The sequence below is a fragment of the Cupressus sempervirens genome, chromosome 11 (genome assembly GCF_028749045.1).
Source record: "Cupressus sempervirens isolate cs-2001-9-10 chromosome 11, ASM2874904v1, whole genome shotgun sequence".
Classification (NCBI taxonomy): Eukaryota; Viridiplantae; Streptophyta; class Pinopsida; order Cupressales; family Cupressaceae; genus Cupressus; species Cupressus sempervirens.
Genome location: NC_143128.1, coordinates 225669616 through 225685848, shown reverse-complemented (window position 1 = coordinate 225685848; position 16233 = coordinate 225669616). Strand labels below are relative to the sequence as shown.

Here is a 16233-nt window from a genome sequence, read left to right as displayed (position 1 = left end):
CATGAATACATTAAATTCTAATGAATTTTATTGTAGTTGGGGACAAAAAAGAAACAAAAGAAAAGGAAAATGCTTGACAGGAACTTAATTTCTAAAAATAACAGTATGAACAACAGGGCCAAAAGACTTGAGATTCCCAACTGTTTTAAAAGACTTTGTGGTATTCCTAAAACCCCAAATAAACCGTGATATTTAAATTTGCAAGTTGGAATGTCAGGGGACTAGAAATGCCTGACAGAAAATATGTAGTTGGGGATTGAAGAAATATAAGTTGCAGTCCATCGATTTTGTATTTTTGCAAGAAATTAAGGTGGTTGGAGATCATCCCTTTACCATGATGAAAATTATATGGAGTGATGCTAAACACTTCTACTCTTCCCATTACAAGGGTAAAGCGGGGGTGGGCATCTTTGTGTCAACCTTGTAACAGACCAATTTGGATTACCTTCACTGTTCATAATACAACTATTGGTATATGTAATGTTTATGTTGCTAATCACTACAATGATAGAGCTAAACTTTGCAACTGGATGGCCATGTTTTTGCCTAAAGCCCATTGGATCACTGTTGGGGACTTAAACATGATTGAATACGGAGAAAACAAAAGTAGCCGTATTAAAATATCTTGGAAAGACAACAAGCTTTTCTTTTGGAACAAATTTAATAGAAGGCTCAACCTCATGGACCCTATTGGTAAAAAAAAAGGATTCTTTCCTGATATTTGCTATATGTGGACTAACAATCAGAATCAGATTTGCAGAAACAAGGTGTATTGTAAATTGGATAAAGCTTATACAAATGCCTCCTATTCTCTCCCTTCTAATCTTGGAGCCTCTCCCATTCAAGTGTCTCCCGCATCCATCTCAGATCACTCCCCTATTTGCTTTACAGTGGAAGTAGAAAGTTTGAGCAACATTGGATCTGACTGTAGACCACAAGGTTCCTTCAAATTAAATGTTTGCCTTCTCAATGATCTTGAAACCTCTGAAGCTATCCAAATGGCTACCCACATATCTGGACTGTGTAATAAGAATACAAGCTTCATTGATCAATTTAGTTTCTCTATCAACATTTGGAAAAAGTTATTCCAAATTGTGGAGAAAAAGAATGCTAAAGATAGAAACAGGCCAGAATCCTATCTGCTGAACAGACTTAATGATCTGAAACTTGATCTCTAGAGGCAGACGGAGGATAATATCACTGCTTGACATCTTTCCACCACCAAAATGGAGCTCAGGAAAATCCAGAATTATAGATTCAAAAAATCAGAGTCAAGGCTAACTGGATCCATGAAGGAGACAAAGGATCTAAGTATTTTTTTTTAACCGGATTAGATCTAAGCAAAAGAGAGATCTAATAGAGGGTATACAAGGAGACATGGGTAATAGAGATTACTCAGATCTTCTCTAAATATTATCATAAACTATTTACTTATGAGTTTAATATTTAATAATGATCAAGAGATTTCCCTTGCAAACCCTTGCAAAATGTTTGAAGCTTATTCCAAACAAAGTCTAAGAAGAATGGAAGAAAACCTTGAGTCAATCTATATCAATTGATGAGATTAAAGCAGCTATCAGAGATATGGCCAATGACAAATCCCCTGGGACTGATGGTCTCCCGGTTGAATTCTATAAGAAGAATATAGATTGGATTTCCTTGGAATTATTCAATCTATATAATGAAGCATACTTTAAAGGGTCTTTGGGTAAAGCCATCAATAGGGGTCATCAAACTCATTCCTAAGAAAGATGATAAATCACAGATTGGTAATTGAAGACCAATGACACTTCTTAATCTTTCATACAAAATCATTGCCAAATTATTTGCTAGAAGATGGTTTACTAAAGAAGTAGTAACAGAGACACAGACTGGATTTATTAAAGGAAGATACATTGTTGAAAATCTGATAACAAGTTGGGAGGCTTTAAATTGCACCAAGGAGAGTGGACAAGAGGCTGCTACAGTTCTTCTGGATTTTGAAAAAGCTTATGACGGGATTGAGTGGCAATTTGTGCTAGGGATGCTCACAGCCTTGGGTTTTCCTTCATACTTTTGCAACTGGATCAAGGTCTTGTTCAAAGATTCTTCCATTGTACTCGATATCAGACAATCTCTCTGAACCAGTTGTCCTTCAAAGATCCATCCAACAGGGATGCCCTATTGCACCCTCAATTTATGTTCTAGTTGTTGATGATCTATTCTATATTCTAAGATCTTCTACTCTAGGGCCTCCTCTCAAGAGCATTTCACTTCCTAATCAGGACAATCTCCTCAATACTCAATTTAACTGTCTTCATTGAGATTAAAGAAGAAAACTTTGATAAAATGGTGCTCAGACTTCAATTCTTTTGTTTGGCTTCTGGAGCTAAGATTGCCCCTCACAAATCAATAGTCATGGGATGGAATGACTTAAGCCCTACTTGGTTTGATCAGAAAGACTGGACGTGGGCTGGTCCAAACAGTATTGTTAGGTAGTCCAAACAGTATTGTTAGGTAATTGGGAATCCCTTTTGTTGTAACTCCCTCAATCAAAGATATGTGGAACTGGATATATTCTAAGATTGAAAAGAAACATAAAAAATGGAAGTCTCATCTTTTATCATTAGCTGGAAGAGCACAGATTGTTCAAAAGGTGCTCTCCTCACAATCAGTATATTTTGCTTTCGCTTGGCTCTTTAACAGTTATCAGACTGAAAAGCTTGACGGAATATTGGGGGACTTTGCTGATATTATTCTTGGTGATTTTGAAATCAAGGTTTTTGGATCTAATGTTTTTGCCTCCATGTGGAAAGCCTAGACACAAGTAAGAAGGTTGCTACGTTTCAAAAGTGCAGTAGATGGTCCTTCTTGCTTCTCTGTGATTAGTAGATCAATCTGGTGGGGTATTCAGTTCAAAGGTAAGCCTTTAGCTCGGACCCAGAGCTGTTCTGAAAAATTTGGTGTCATAAGGCATTAAGACCATTGGCAATATTCTTATTAATAGTAGGTTGGGGACCTGGGAAGATCATAAAGCTAAATTTGATATCCCAGTCACCCATAAGAAAACATATTCCATCCTTAAGAAAGTGGTAGGATCTTTCTTTCCAGGTAAGCTGGTTTGCACTACAGAAATTTATAAAGAGATCAAATGGAAAGATGGATCTGCTTTTACAGACACCGATACTAGAAAGATTTATAGCATGTTTAAAGAGGACTCATCTATCTTGAAAGCATTGAATAAAAATTGGTCTATAAAATGGCAGGAGTCCAATTGGCAGTTCATTCATGTTTTTTAATGGCACCAAGCCACAGAACCTAAAAAAGTTTGTTTTTGTTGGATGCTCTTGTTGAAGAAACTTGCCATTGCTGACAACCTCTATCATTATAATGTCCCTCCTGTTGTTTGTATGCATTGTTTTGTTCCTGAATCTTTTGAAAATGTTTTTTTATGCAAATTTGCTACTCTGACTTGATCTTCCTTCTTTGGCAGACCTATTGATTGGAATAAACCTTCTATTTTTTCTTGGATTGAAATCTTGGCTGGATTTGTTAACTCCTTTGATCTTAAGCTCAATAAATTTTGGTCTGTCTTTACTAATGAAATCTTAATAGTGTCTTTGATCTTAAGCTCAATAAAGAGGGATCTTACTAGGTTTTCTATAAAACTCACTTATCTACTTATCATGACTCAGGTCTTGGCTATTTTAGAAATCCCAAAAAGCGGGTTCATGATCTTTCTGCAGGAAGGTGCAATGCTGATATACAAAGCAGATTTCAAATCTGCTCATTACTTCAACACATACAGTGACTGATATGTTGGATGAAAAGGAACAAGAGGCTTTAAAGCAGTTCGTGGCTAAGGAGAATATCAATGTGGCTGAAAAGAACAAGGAGATCCTTGAAAGCCAGCCCCCTAATGCCCCTGATTGGAGTGCTATTACTGAAAGACCTCCTCTTGAACCACCAATCAATGCCAATGAAGCAGAATGCTCCATTAACATTATTGGAGCTTGAGATTAAGTAGTTTAGATAGATAGTCTCTATTATCTAATCTCAAGACTATGTTATTATTTTTTCAAAAATGATGTACAACTGTTATAAATTCTAGCTTTTTTCTGTCTGCTGATACTATAACAGCAGAAATACTTTTCAGACATTTTACTCTTAGCTCTAAGACATGATGTATTTTTGCCTCAATACTTGATATTAAAAAATCTCTCTTCATTTGTTAACTAATACTCGATTTGCTGCATTTGCATTACACTGGATCAGACGAGATCCTCTGTGAATGGTGCTTCTGTATATGTTGCTTTTGCTCCTCTCAAAAAAAGAATGTCCCTGAGCGTATTAGAATCAAGGGTCTAACCCTTGAATCAAAAAAGATGGATCCCTACGTCACTTGTAAACATGAACTCAGCACACAACCCACCTTGTATTTTGAAGGCAAACGAATAATGAATACCTCAAATATTTGCCCCACCAACAGTAGTTCATTGTCACAAGGAATTTTCTTTGATAGCATCTACATGCTATCTCTACAGGAATCCACCTCTATTTATGAGTTATTTTGACTACGAAAGTTTGAAGTCCTATTTTAGTATTGTCATGTTACTTTTAATTGTGCTTGGGTATATGGCAATTTACAGAGGATATTTATAAGACTATTAACTAGTCGAATTATTGGTGATGTTTGTCTTATAACTTTACACTTTTTAAAAGAAGTAGATACCTTGGTTATGCATAACACAATGGTTAAACCAATACTAACTTCTTATCATGTTAGCCTTGCTCCACTTATGTTTTCAAATGACTCCCTCCCCTCCTTATCTAGCTGTGCAGGTGCTTGCCATATAACCAATTAATTTTAATAGAGTCGCAAAATCTGCTCCGTATACAAAATCAGACAATCAAGGTATAATCGATATGGCTTCAATACAAGCTATTAAATTTTAATAAATCATAGAAATCTACAATGTACATAAAATCTAACTTCTGAACTTCAAAATCAAAGCCATTTGGACATAAGCTCAATTCTACAGTAGTTATTTTTATGTATCAGGGAATACAAAAGAATTGTACTAATATAAAAAGAAATTACAGAAACTCTTCAGTGGTATTTTAATTTTCATTCTATTATATGCACTTGCACAGAAAATTGTCCGGCTTGATGAGTAAGATATGATGCAATCATATTAGCACATATTCTGTATTTATAGGTTTAAGCACACTATGTTTGTAGCTAGTTTTATTACATTAAGGCTCCTTGGATTTCATGAAAATCAATCATTGTACTATGACCTATCAATATATTTTAAATAAATTTATATGAATTATAACTTATAATTGTAGGAACCAAAAAATTCTAACTGCAAGCATAAATTAATTTCAAAGGTCAAACAACACTTCAAATTCTAGATATGAGGAAAAGCTTACTCCAAATGCAGAACTAAGTGAAACTACATCATTTTTATTGACACGTCGAATAGTTGTCAGAGCACTACTAAGCTGCATGTAAAAACCAAATACAATACAAATTAGACAAAACACAAAACAATTTAACATAAATGTCTTATATTCATTTAAAGAGGTTCTTCTATATCTATTTCTTCCTTCAGTCATTTTATCTTTATTATTCCTAGCTAAAAGAAATGAATATTTCTAAGTTTTGAATCTACATGAACAATGCACAACTTTTATTCAACAGAGGTATGAAGAATACTTGTGATAGATAGTCATTGTCAGTACGCTCTAGAATACTGTCAGCTGGCTTGTTCTTGTATGTTTTGATTGTCTCCAAGTAACGAGCACACTCTTCCACATTGCAATCTCCAAACAACAATCCTAATTAAAGACAAAAAAATTCTCCCATTTGAAAGCAAATAAATTGCATAGGTTATTTACAACAGGAATAAGGGGCAATATATCCTCAAAAGGTGTGATTTAAAAAATCACACAATGAAATTCTTGCAACATCGACCTTGTAAGGTAAAAAAGATTACTTCAAGTTCAAAGTGATTAATATTACAATAAAACTAGAAAATAAATCATCACAGTGTTGCACAGTTGAGCAAGTCTCACCAAGAAGCAAGCAATTATCAAACATGAAACAATTACAACAGCACTTGAGCATTGTAGGCAAAAGCAGCTGACTCACAAGGATAAAAACCATTTCATTGATGCAGAGTCTAAGATGGTAAAGTTGCCAGTAGAAAGCATTTCAAGTCAGTTCCAACATGCAAATGAGCACACAGATGTATTTCGAAAAGGAGCCTATGAATTAGAAAGTTGTCGTATATTCGAAATGAAAGTTCTTATTGCACAACGTTTAACTATTAACATTCCAAGTACTGGACATTTTTCCAAATGTAAGTGCTTTTTGCTATGTTTGCATACCTATGCAGCAGAAAACAGAGAATAACAAAACAAAAAATAAACCAAATCTGATAAGCCTAACTTTGCAAACGATGACTTCTATGAGTTTTGTGTTTGAGATAGCCATGTTTGCTGCCACCAGTGCACTTGGATTAGGAATTAGTCAATAGTCCCTCACCACTTTTAGCATTCGTATTTTTAGGGTTTTCCTTTGCATTTAGGGTTTTTAAAAGAAATGCATGGAGATGCCAATGGGACACCTCTTTTCCCAGGAAACATCCCCCAACTCACATTCTCGGTACCAAAGACAAGTCCCAGAGGATACAGGATCAACTCTAGAAAATTAGATTCTCACAATTGTGTTGGTTGAGAGAGCCAAGAACTCTCTTGTGTGTCATTGCCACAACGTGCACCCGTCCCTTTCAATACTAGTTCTTCTTAAAGCTTCTAACCACATCAATATTCGGTTAAGAATGAACAAATTTTCTAACAAGAGTCAAAGCCATGGCAGAGATTGAGTGGTCTATGATAGAATCAGGTATCAAAATAGAAAACGACCCTTTGATAGGCTATGAAATATTGTCTATATCAGGAAAAGTGGATTTACCAAATGGTTCAACCTTGATTCCTTGCCTCTTCCTCAATTCCCACCTCTTCTCCTAAATTGCTTGTTTGTAGCTCCCGTGCGCATTGAACAAAACAATGAAATAGGCCAAAACCCTTTTTTATTTGAACATGTTCAGCTTGTGTTGGTCAAAATTTCAACCAACACAAGGATGAATTTTAAAAAAAAGATATTTTTCTTTCCATATTCCAACCAATCTAAAACATTTTAATAGATGGTCGAAAATTTTGCTCTAAAAATAGGGTCAAATGTACTAGTGTGAGAAATCCAAAGTAGATTTTATTAGAAATTAGAGATAAATTACCAAACTCTCCAAGATAGAATTGCCCTCTTAGGCACAGTCAATACAGTAAAAGAAGACACTGATCATTCCAACCAATAATCACTTCTAAGCCACAGGAAATACAATATGAGAAGCCACCATGAAAATCTCAGAATTCACAAGAAACTAATCTCCACTATACTTCAGCAATGGAGCAAAAACCTTAGATGAAACCCTTATACCCCAGCAAAGGATTTGAAATTAGAACTTTAGAAAAAGCCACAAAGGCAACAAAGGCAAATTAATATTCAAGCATGCTTTTCTCAACAAATGGGCTTGTATTTATAACCTCCAAATTCCCTTTCGTTGCCAAAATGTAACTTCACTCAAGGAGCTTTACCACACAGCATTAATTAGAAGCTTCCTTTAGATGACACTTTCCAATGATAGCTCAACTCTCAACTTAAGTGAAATTATAAAGTTAAATATACCTTTATGATAACCCATTTAATAATTAATAATAATTTGGCCACTAAAAATATAATAGCTCCCAAAATACTCATCATTTAAATATGTCGTCTGAAATAGGAGTTATAACTATTATTTCTCTATGTGACCAAATGCACTTTCCAAAACTGGAAAGGGTCCATCTTGATCAATGTCAACTTACCTCAAATAGTACGTACACAAAACTAAGCCCAAACGAAGTCTGATCTGAGCCAAATGGAGACCAAACTATAGCTTCCTAAAATGTGGAGAAGATTAGCCCCTCCCAAGCCAAGCCACTGCCACAAAAGATCCTCTATCCATGATAATTAGCCTATGGGGATCACAATAATAGGCTAATCGTTGAAACTCCAATGCTGGGAAAAAGGGGGACATTACATCTTTGGAGGTAGAATTCATTGCATTATAGATGTGGAAAGCTCAGAGAGGAGGTGAGGCTTGGAGTGAATAGGGTATTAGAGTGAGCATATGATGGCCCATATCTTTCTAATGACTATATCCAATCCTCGACAGACATATATAGATGGGGCCTTTTAGCAGAAAACATCTCCATTACCGAGCCATTGTCCATATACAGAGAGATGGCCATTTGGAAGATAGAGCTCGAGCCCTGATTGGCCCTAATCTCTTGAGCCCCAAGCCAATATTTGGCCCTAACCAATCTATTGTAGGCAGGGGTTGAGCCTTGTATCAATCGGCTAGCTTTAGTATGGGCTGAGCCTTGAATCAATCAAGTAACTACCATATAGATCTATAGGGGCCGATTATTCCATGTACATAGTCGGTACACATCATCCACCTATCCCCATCTATCCAACTGTATGATATTCTCTCCAGATAGTTTCATTTTAGACTCCGACACATATTTGATTGATCGCTTCCTTTAAAACCCAACTTAATTGCTTAACTTGACACATCGAGAATGAAATGAGTAGAAGCAGCTCGTTGAGCAATGACAAGTAGGGAAAGCCCATCTGCATGCAACAGGGTGGGCAGTAGCTCCAATGTGTCAGAATTATAGAATAATACGGGCTGAAGGGTATACTAGTTGGGAGAGAGATGGAGAGGGCCTACTATTTATATATGTCCCAAATCTATAGAATGATTACTCCGGTCGGTCCTAAGTTTTCTTGTTGATTCGAGCTCGGAAAATGCAGCTGGCCCTTGTACCCAACTCACTAGCTATTGGCTCCTGACCAACCCCCTACTATTTTAAGGGCTCCCCCCACACCCTGCCACCCCCCCCCCCCCCCCCCCTGCCGCCCCCTTTCATATTATTGGCTGCTCATAGATGATCACTATTATAGAAGTTTCTATAAGGTACGAACAAGTTTTATCCATTTCGTACAAAGTATTGATCGGTTCGGGTGGACAGGTTTGCTCCAATTTGTAAGAGACAATAAAAAGCTTTATGACCCATGATGACCAGAGGCAAGAGACTCAAGAAGGACAAAACCTACCTAGAATGGAAAGAATATTATGACCTCACGACCAAAGGGAAGGAACAAGTCTGCATGAACAACAAAATATCATAACGGTCAACTTGAGACCGGGTGACAATTAACTATCACCCGTAAAGAGAAATCAGCTTTTTTTCTCGCAACTAACAAAGGATGCTACCGAAGGAGAAGAAGATCTTAGTCTGAAAATCTCTTTCTATGCAGAATGAGTGGATCATTTTTCGAAAAACGTGTTTAAGAATTTATTAAAGAGGAACATGCGGATGCAAGGGGTTCCTATGAAGAGTGCTTGGCTCGACCTATTGATTGGTCTGCATGTAGAGTTCAAGACCTTACTTTCGAGGGTGCCTGTGAAGAGTGCTTGGTCTACAAGCTTAATGAAAAAAATGATATGGTTCTGGGAGCATCCCTTTTATAGGTAAGATTGAATCTTCGATAAACAACTTAAGGAAGGCACTTGACCAATAGGACATTTATGGGCTCGACCCTATTCATTGGTCTGCATGTGAAGAGGTTAAGACCTTACGTTCGAATGCAGGGAAAGATGTATTATGAATGCTTTAGGAGAAAATCCATGATCATTGCTTTGGGCAATGAATAATATGACGTCTTCTAAGAGAACTTTCCCTTTCCCTTTTCTACCATGGTATCGTAAATAGCACGATACGTGAATGGTCTATGTCTACGTCTATCTCTAATCTTATTATGAACCAATCTAATCTTCACTTCACACTACTAGGGAAAAAGAAAAGACTGAAAGGAGAGAATGATGTTTAACAATTTTTGAATGGTTAGAATGCTAATTAGAATGCTCGGGATAAGAAAATGAGACTGCGTATTGACCGAGAGATACAACTATGGTTCTGAGGGTCCTAAGCTCACTGCAGTGGTGCCATTCCCACTTGATCTCCCTGTTGGTACTTTATTCCTATTGCTCATAATGGTCTGTGTCTATGTCTATCTCTAATCTTATTGTGAACCAATCTAATCTTCACTTCACACTACTAGGGAAAAAGAAAAGACTGAAAGGAGAGTGATATAAAAAATGAGACTGCTTGATGACCGAGAGATACAACTATGGTTCTGAGGGTCCTAAGCTCACTGCAGTGGTGCCATTCCCACTTGATCTCCCTGTTGGTACTTTATTCCTATTGCTCATAATGGTCTATGTCTATGTCTATCTCTAATCTTATTGTGAACCAATCTAATCTTCACTTCACGCTACTAGGGAAAAAGAAAAGACTGAAAGGAGAGAATGATGTTTAACAATTTTTTAATGGTTAGAATGCTAATTAGAATGCTCCAGATAAAAAAATGAGACTGCGTAATGACCGAGAGATACAACTATGGTTCTGAGGGTCCTAAGCTCACTGAAGTGGTGCCATTCCCACTTGATCTCCCTGTTGGTACTTTACTCCTATTGCTCAGATTTACCCCTCCTATCTCTTCCCACTCCCCTACTATGAGTAAGTTTTATCACCCGTACCTCCCAGGATATGGTGTTGATGTTACCCCGCATATAGATCTTTAAATCACTAGTTATGATATGCTTACTTGTGCAACCAAACCAAGAGAGAGACTATGATTGCAATAGAGATAGCTGGGATAGATGAGATGATGGGTGGCACAAAAGAGTAGTATTCGAGGGCAGAGATTCTCAGTACCCACCCAACGTGCCTACATTCAAGTATTCTCATTAACTCGAACCTCTTATGTTTCTAAGCTCCATAGATTTGGTCCTGCTCATCATAGAGAGCCTATAACCTACCCTTAGATGCATGCTAAGATTCCTCAAGAACATAACTAAGATAGATCTCCTCCATGAACCAACTCACTAAGAATTGAATGAGTACAGTTAATGGAACAAGCTCTATCGAGCATGAGGAAGATGCGATATTGAGATCCAACAAACATAATATAAGTACAAGTATGATTGGAATCTTCTACCCATAGCAGCTCCAATAAATGCCACTTCTGGGGATGTTGGTGTACCAAAGAGGAGATAGAAATGAATGAGTCTGAGATCGAAGTACCAGTGATTTGTACCTCACTTTGATAGATGGGATAATGGGTGAGATCAGGTGAGGCCCTAGTCATCCTGCAATTTAGAATGCTGATTGGTTTAGAATGGACATTGGCTTCTAAAGAGGATTAGATAAGCTGCCTTAGTGAGAAAGAAGGATTTGACCAATACCCGTGATAAGAGATTTCGTACCACCTATTTGATCTAGTGCAACTTCATCCTGCTACTTCACATGGTTATCTATCCGTTTGTCCTAGTCTTTCTGTTTTCGTTCCACTTCATGCTCCAACTGGACATCCCCAACAATACTAGTTAGATATAGCAATAATCTTGTTGGGGGGGCAGGGTAGACATGTTATGCATAGAATCTAGGAAAGCGCTATCAATTTGGGTGCCAATTCTAGAGATAGCTACCTTAGACTAGTAAGGAACATGGGATAACAAACCTCTCTAGCGTTCATTCTAGCATATTGGGGCAAAAGAAAACATGGTAGCATTACGGGAACCATTCCCAATACATCTAGACCCATAGAGATGTGGTAACAATGCACAGGGATGCCAACTACATGAAAATGACTTGAGATTAGATATGGGACTATGCGAAGGGATTCCCTTGCCATTGATGTTGTTGGAATTGGTGGTGTTGATTGAAGGAGATGATACCGACTAGGAGCACGGTATGTACCTACAACCTGCCACCCCCACTTACTTTATCACGGTGGTAGTATTGGGATTCTCGTGTACAATCACCACTCGACTTCTTACCCGTCCTACTGGACCAAGAGAGATTCCTAAACCTGCTATGGAATGACTCAATCTTGCCACTGAGGAATTCGATTGATTTGGTTGAAGTGGTTCGAGAGCCATATCCTATTCCTATTCCATATCCATGAAAGAGCCCAACTGGGATTCAAGCCCTACTATTTTGAAGGGGGGTCCAAATTTGAAACAACCTTCAATGACAACTTAGTGGTAGGGGCTAGACAAAGGTGGAAATATGGATATGGTCAAATGGGGTTGGGGCGGGAGCTAGTTTCAGCACGGACATCATGTCTAACATCATAGTATTCGAGCCAACATCTTCACGAATTCGAGCATATCCAATTGACTTGGAAGCAACAACTATGGAGTGAATGGACCTTCTGTATGACCTTTCTCGCAATTGGACCGAAAAAACTTGGTCAATCAGTGGATGGTAACGGGAATGGCATTTGAGCGAGCAACACTGCGACTAGCAGAGGCCTCCAAACTAGGACCAAGGATGGGAGAGGCAAGAGTCTAGCCAGTGGCACCTATCTCCTGCCACCCCAATAATTGTTGTAAGAGGGGGCAAGGGAATTGGCATATGAGAAAGCAACGCTACATCTAACAGAGGCCTTCAAACTAGGAGCAAGGATGGGAGAGGCAAGAGTGCAGCCAGTGGCAACTATCTCCTCCCACCCCAATAATTGTTGTAAGGGGGGGCGAGGGAAAGCCCGTCACCCTGTAGGCCCATAGAATAGTAGGGGCCCTACATTTGCATGCACCATCCCAATTGCCGAATATTGTTTCCCACCTGCTCTACAGGCTGATTGGATGAATATTTAGATGTAGAGTGGATGGAGGGATGGGAAGGAATGAATGATTTTACGTAACTAGATTATAAACTATTTTAGGATGGAAAAGGCCCTAAAGGGCCAGTTGGATGGTTTGGCTATATAAAGAGTAGGGTGCATTTGAATGGCTTGACCTACCGCTGGACAAAAAGCAATGGAATGAAATGCTATAAAGAAGTCCTATAGTTTTCCCCCTACAGGGCTAGCAAGCTGAAACAAGGCAGAACTAATCCCCAACAGGTTGAAGAACCTCCCCCTCCCAACCATTCTAAGGCCCTACTATAAGGAACCCCCTTCTTGTGCATTCACATGCATAACCCTTACGAGGCGCTCTTATATCATTCAGGCTCCCTACCTCTGCACAAAATTATGGCAACTATAGTTATGCTATGGCTAACCATCAGTTGTTGCTTGACTAGTGAGACTTTTATACCAGTTGAGTACTGCCCTAACCATACCCCAGTCTCAAAAGGGGGCCCTAAGGTAGCAAACAATCAAAGAGGTAAGGCTTGGTGCATTGAAATAGACATGGACATGTGAGCCCTTGCTCTTCTTGCTTGGGTGCAACTAAACTATAGTTAGTCCCCCTCAATCGAAAATCACCTTACGTCGGAGAAAATAAGTTACTAGACTACAACTAACTATGCTAAACTAGACTATCATAGACCTGCAGGGGTAGGGGAAAAATAGAGTTTTAGGGGTCACCCCTACTATTCTAAAGGCCTTATTGGGGTAGGGAGGTATTGGCAACAGATCTAGAGATAAGAAGAGAGGGCTCTGAGCTATTTTGTTCAGGGGTCTTCCAATTTCATTTCTCCCTTCAAGCCCCTCGTTTTGGCTTTCCTTGGGCCTTGTGTATTCATAGATATTGAAAGCATTGAATTGGATGGTAGGGCATAGGTGGATAGTCAACTTCTTATTCTAAAGGCCTTATTGGGGTAGGGAGGTGTTTGCAACAAATCTAGAGATAAGAAGAGAGGGCTTAGAGCTATTCTGTCTAGGGGTCTTCCAATTTTGTTTCTCCCTTCAAGCCCCTTGTTTCGACTTCCCTTAGGCCTTGTGTATTCAGAGATATCGAAAGCATTGAATCAAATGGTAGGGCATAGGTGGATAGGCAACTTATTCAGGATTGGCCCAACAACTTTCATTTCAATATAGCTTGAATTGGAAAAGAGTGGGGCAATTCTGGCTAACTACGATAGTAGGGCTCAACCAACCTTCCAACTAACTAAGATGGTAAGATCTAACTAACCCTTCGTCTGAAGATAGGGCAGCCCTATAGATAGAAGGGGTTTGAAAAGCATGGCTCCCAACTCTGACTTTCTCCAACTAGGCCCTGGGTAACTAAAAAAAGTGTTCTTCAAATAATATAGAAAGGGGTGGGTGGTCTTCCATCCAACCAGTTCAAAATCTACCATAGGTGGATAAGGCATGTATAGGGGGATAGGGCCCCATAGAGTATTAGGCATAAAGTGGGGTATAGGTCCCTCCATAGAGTACTAGGCATTGATAGATAGGGGTTCTTCTATCAGTGGATAGGGTTGTTTTATCATTTCTTGTTGATATTATTATTAGTAGTCACGTGACTTGGCTTTTTTATATATCAACGGTAAGGGGTAAGAATTAGGCGTAGCCAATGAAAGGAATGGCTTGAGCATGAAGGAAGTGATATGGGAGTTAAGGAATTGTGGGATACAAGGTTACTAAAACAACAAATTGCACTAGGGCCCCATAGAATATTAGGCATAAAGTGGGGTATAGGGCTCCCCATAGAGTACTAGGCATCGATAGATAGGGGTTCCGATGTTGGTGGATAGGGTTGTTTTATCTTTTCTTGTTGATATTATTATTAGTAGTCGTGTGAATTGGTTTTTTAATATATCAAGGGTAAGGAGTAAGAATTAGGTGTAGCCAATGAAAGGAATGGCTCGAGCATGAAGGGAGTGATATGGGAATGAAGGGATCATGGGATAAAAGGTTACTAAAACAACAAATTGCACCAGTTACCTACCTTTATTGTTGATAGTGCCCTATTTCTTGTTGGAATGTTTCATTTCGTAGCTTTCCAGGGATAGGCCCAGATGACCCTTGCTTTTTTTGGATTCGAGCCGCACTGAGATGGTCGTGGCATTTTGTGGATGGAGGAACCTATCCCCGTTTCAATATGTATAGAATTGGTTGGGACAGTTGTGTAGGGATTGGAATAGGAAGTTCAACTTCATAGAATATTTGATAATACATATGCATAACACAACATTGGAATGGAATCCAACACAAATAGAAAACCTAGTACCTGAGGTCGTCGAATAACCATATATAACAGCTCATTCTTACTGCACCATATCGAGGTCATGGATAAGATAGTCAGTCATTTCAACAACGCTGGGATGGGATCGGTAAATGTTACTAAGGATTAGAAGTTCCCTTAGAAAATACTAGGGGCCTTACCCTATATGGCTCTATCCAATGGAGGCAAAGACATATTCTCTTTGATTTGCTATTTAAAGGGGGTAAACAATGAAGCAATCAGACCCAACTTTTTGTTGAGGACCAATAGATGTTACCTAAACTAACTATTTTCCATCTGAGGTGAGGACATCAACATCTACCTACTATTTTCTAGGGGTATAAAGAGGATCTAGGAGCAGCAGGTTATTACTTGACAAGAGGTCTAATTGAGCTGAACCTACTGTTTTCTAGGGGTATAAAGAGGATCCAGGAACAACAGGTTATTACTTGAGAAGAGGTCTAATTGAGCTGAACCTACTATTTTCTAGGGGTATACAGAGGATCCAAGAGCAGCAGGTTATTACTTGACAAGAGGTCTAATTGAGTTGACATGCTGGAATTAGTGTATACTGATGTGCATGACTAATGTACACTACCTTCTCGCCAAAAATAGCACTAATTAATAAATAGCTTCCTAATGTTAGCTTGGCTTGCACTCGACTCGATCGATGCTTTTAATCAACAGTGTCAAGAATATTCTCTTTGATTTGCTATTGAAAGGGGGTAAACAATGAAACAATCAGACCCAACTTTTCGTTAAGGACCAATAGATGTTACCTAAACTATCTATTTTCAATTTGAGGTGAGGGCATTGACATCTTCCTACTATTTTCTAGGGGTATAAAGAGGATCTAGGAGCAGCAGGTTATTACTTGACAAGAGGTCTAATTGAGCTGAACCTACTATTTTCTAGGGGTATAAAGAGGATCTAGGAGCAACAGGTTATTACTTGACCGGAGGTCTAATTGAGCTGACACGTTGGGATTAGTATATATACTGATTTGCATGACTAATGTACACTACTATCTCACCAAAAATAACACTAATTAATAAATAGCTTCCTAATGTTAACTTGGCTTGCACTTGACCCGATCGATGCTTTTAATCAACAATGTCAA

At 38.5% G+C, this 16233-nt stretch overlaps 1 long non-coding RNA gene across 3 annotated transcripts in view; it reads left to right on the top strand.

Moving 5' to 3' along the window:
* LOC149528977 (uncharacterized) overlaps window positions 1-16233 on the top strand; it is a 186285-nt gene that overhangs the window by 130404 nt on the left and 39648 nt on the right. Inside the window, exon 3 of one of the 3 annotated variants that reach the window (XR_016359038.1) lies at window positions 3675-4218. The exons of the other annotated variants lie outside the window; for them this stretch is intronic. This is a non-coding gene — a long non-coding RNA (uncharacterized LOC149528977). Of the gene's footprint in view, window positions 1-3674; window positions 4219-16233 lie in introns of those variants that run through there. 3 annotated transcript variants of the gene reach the window in all.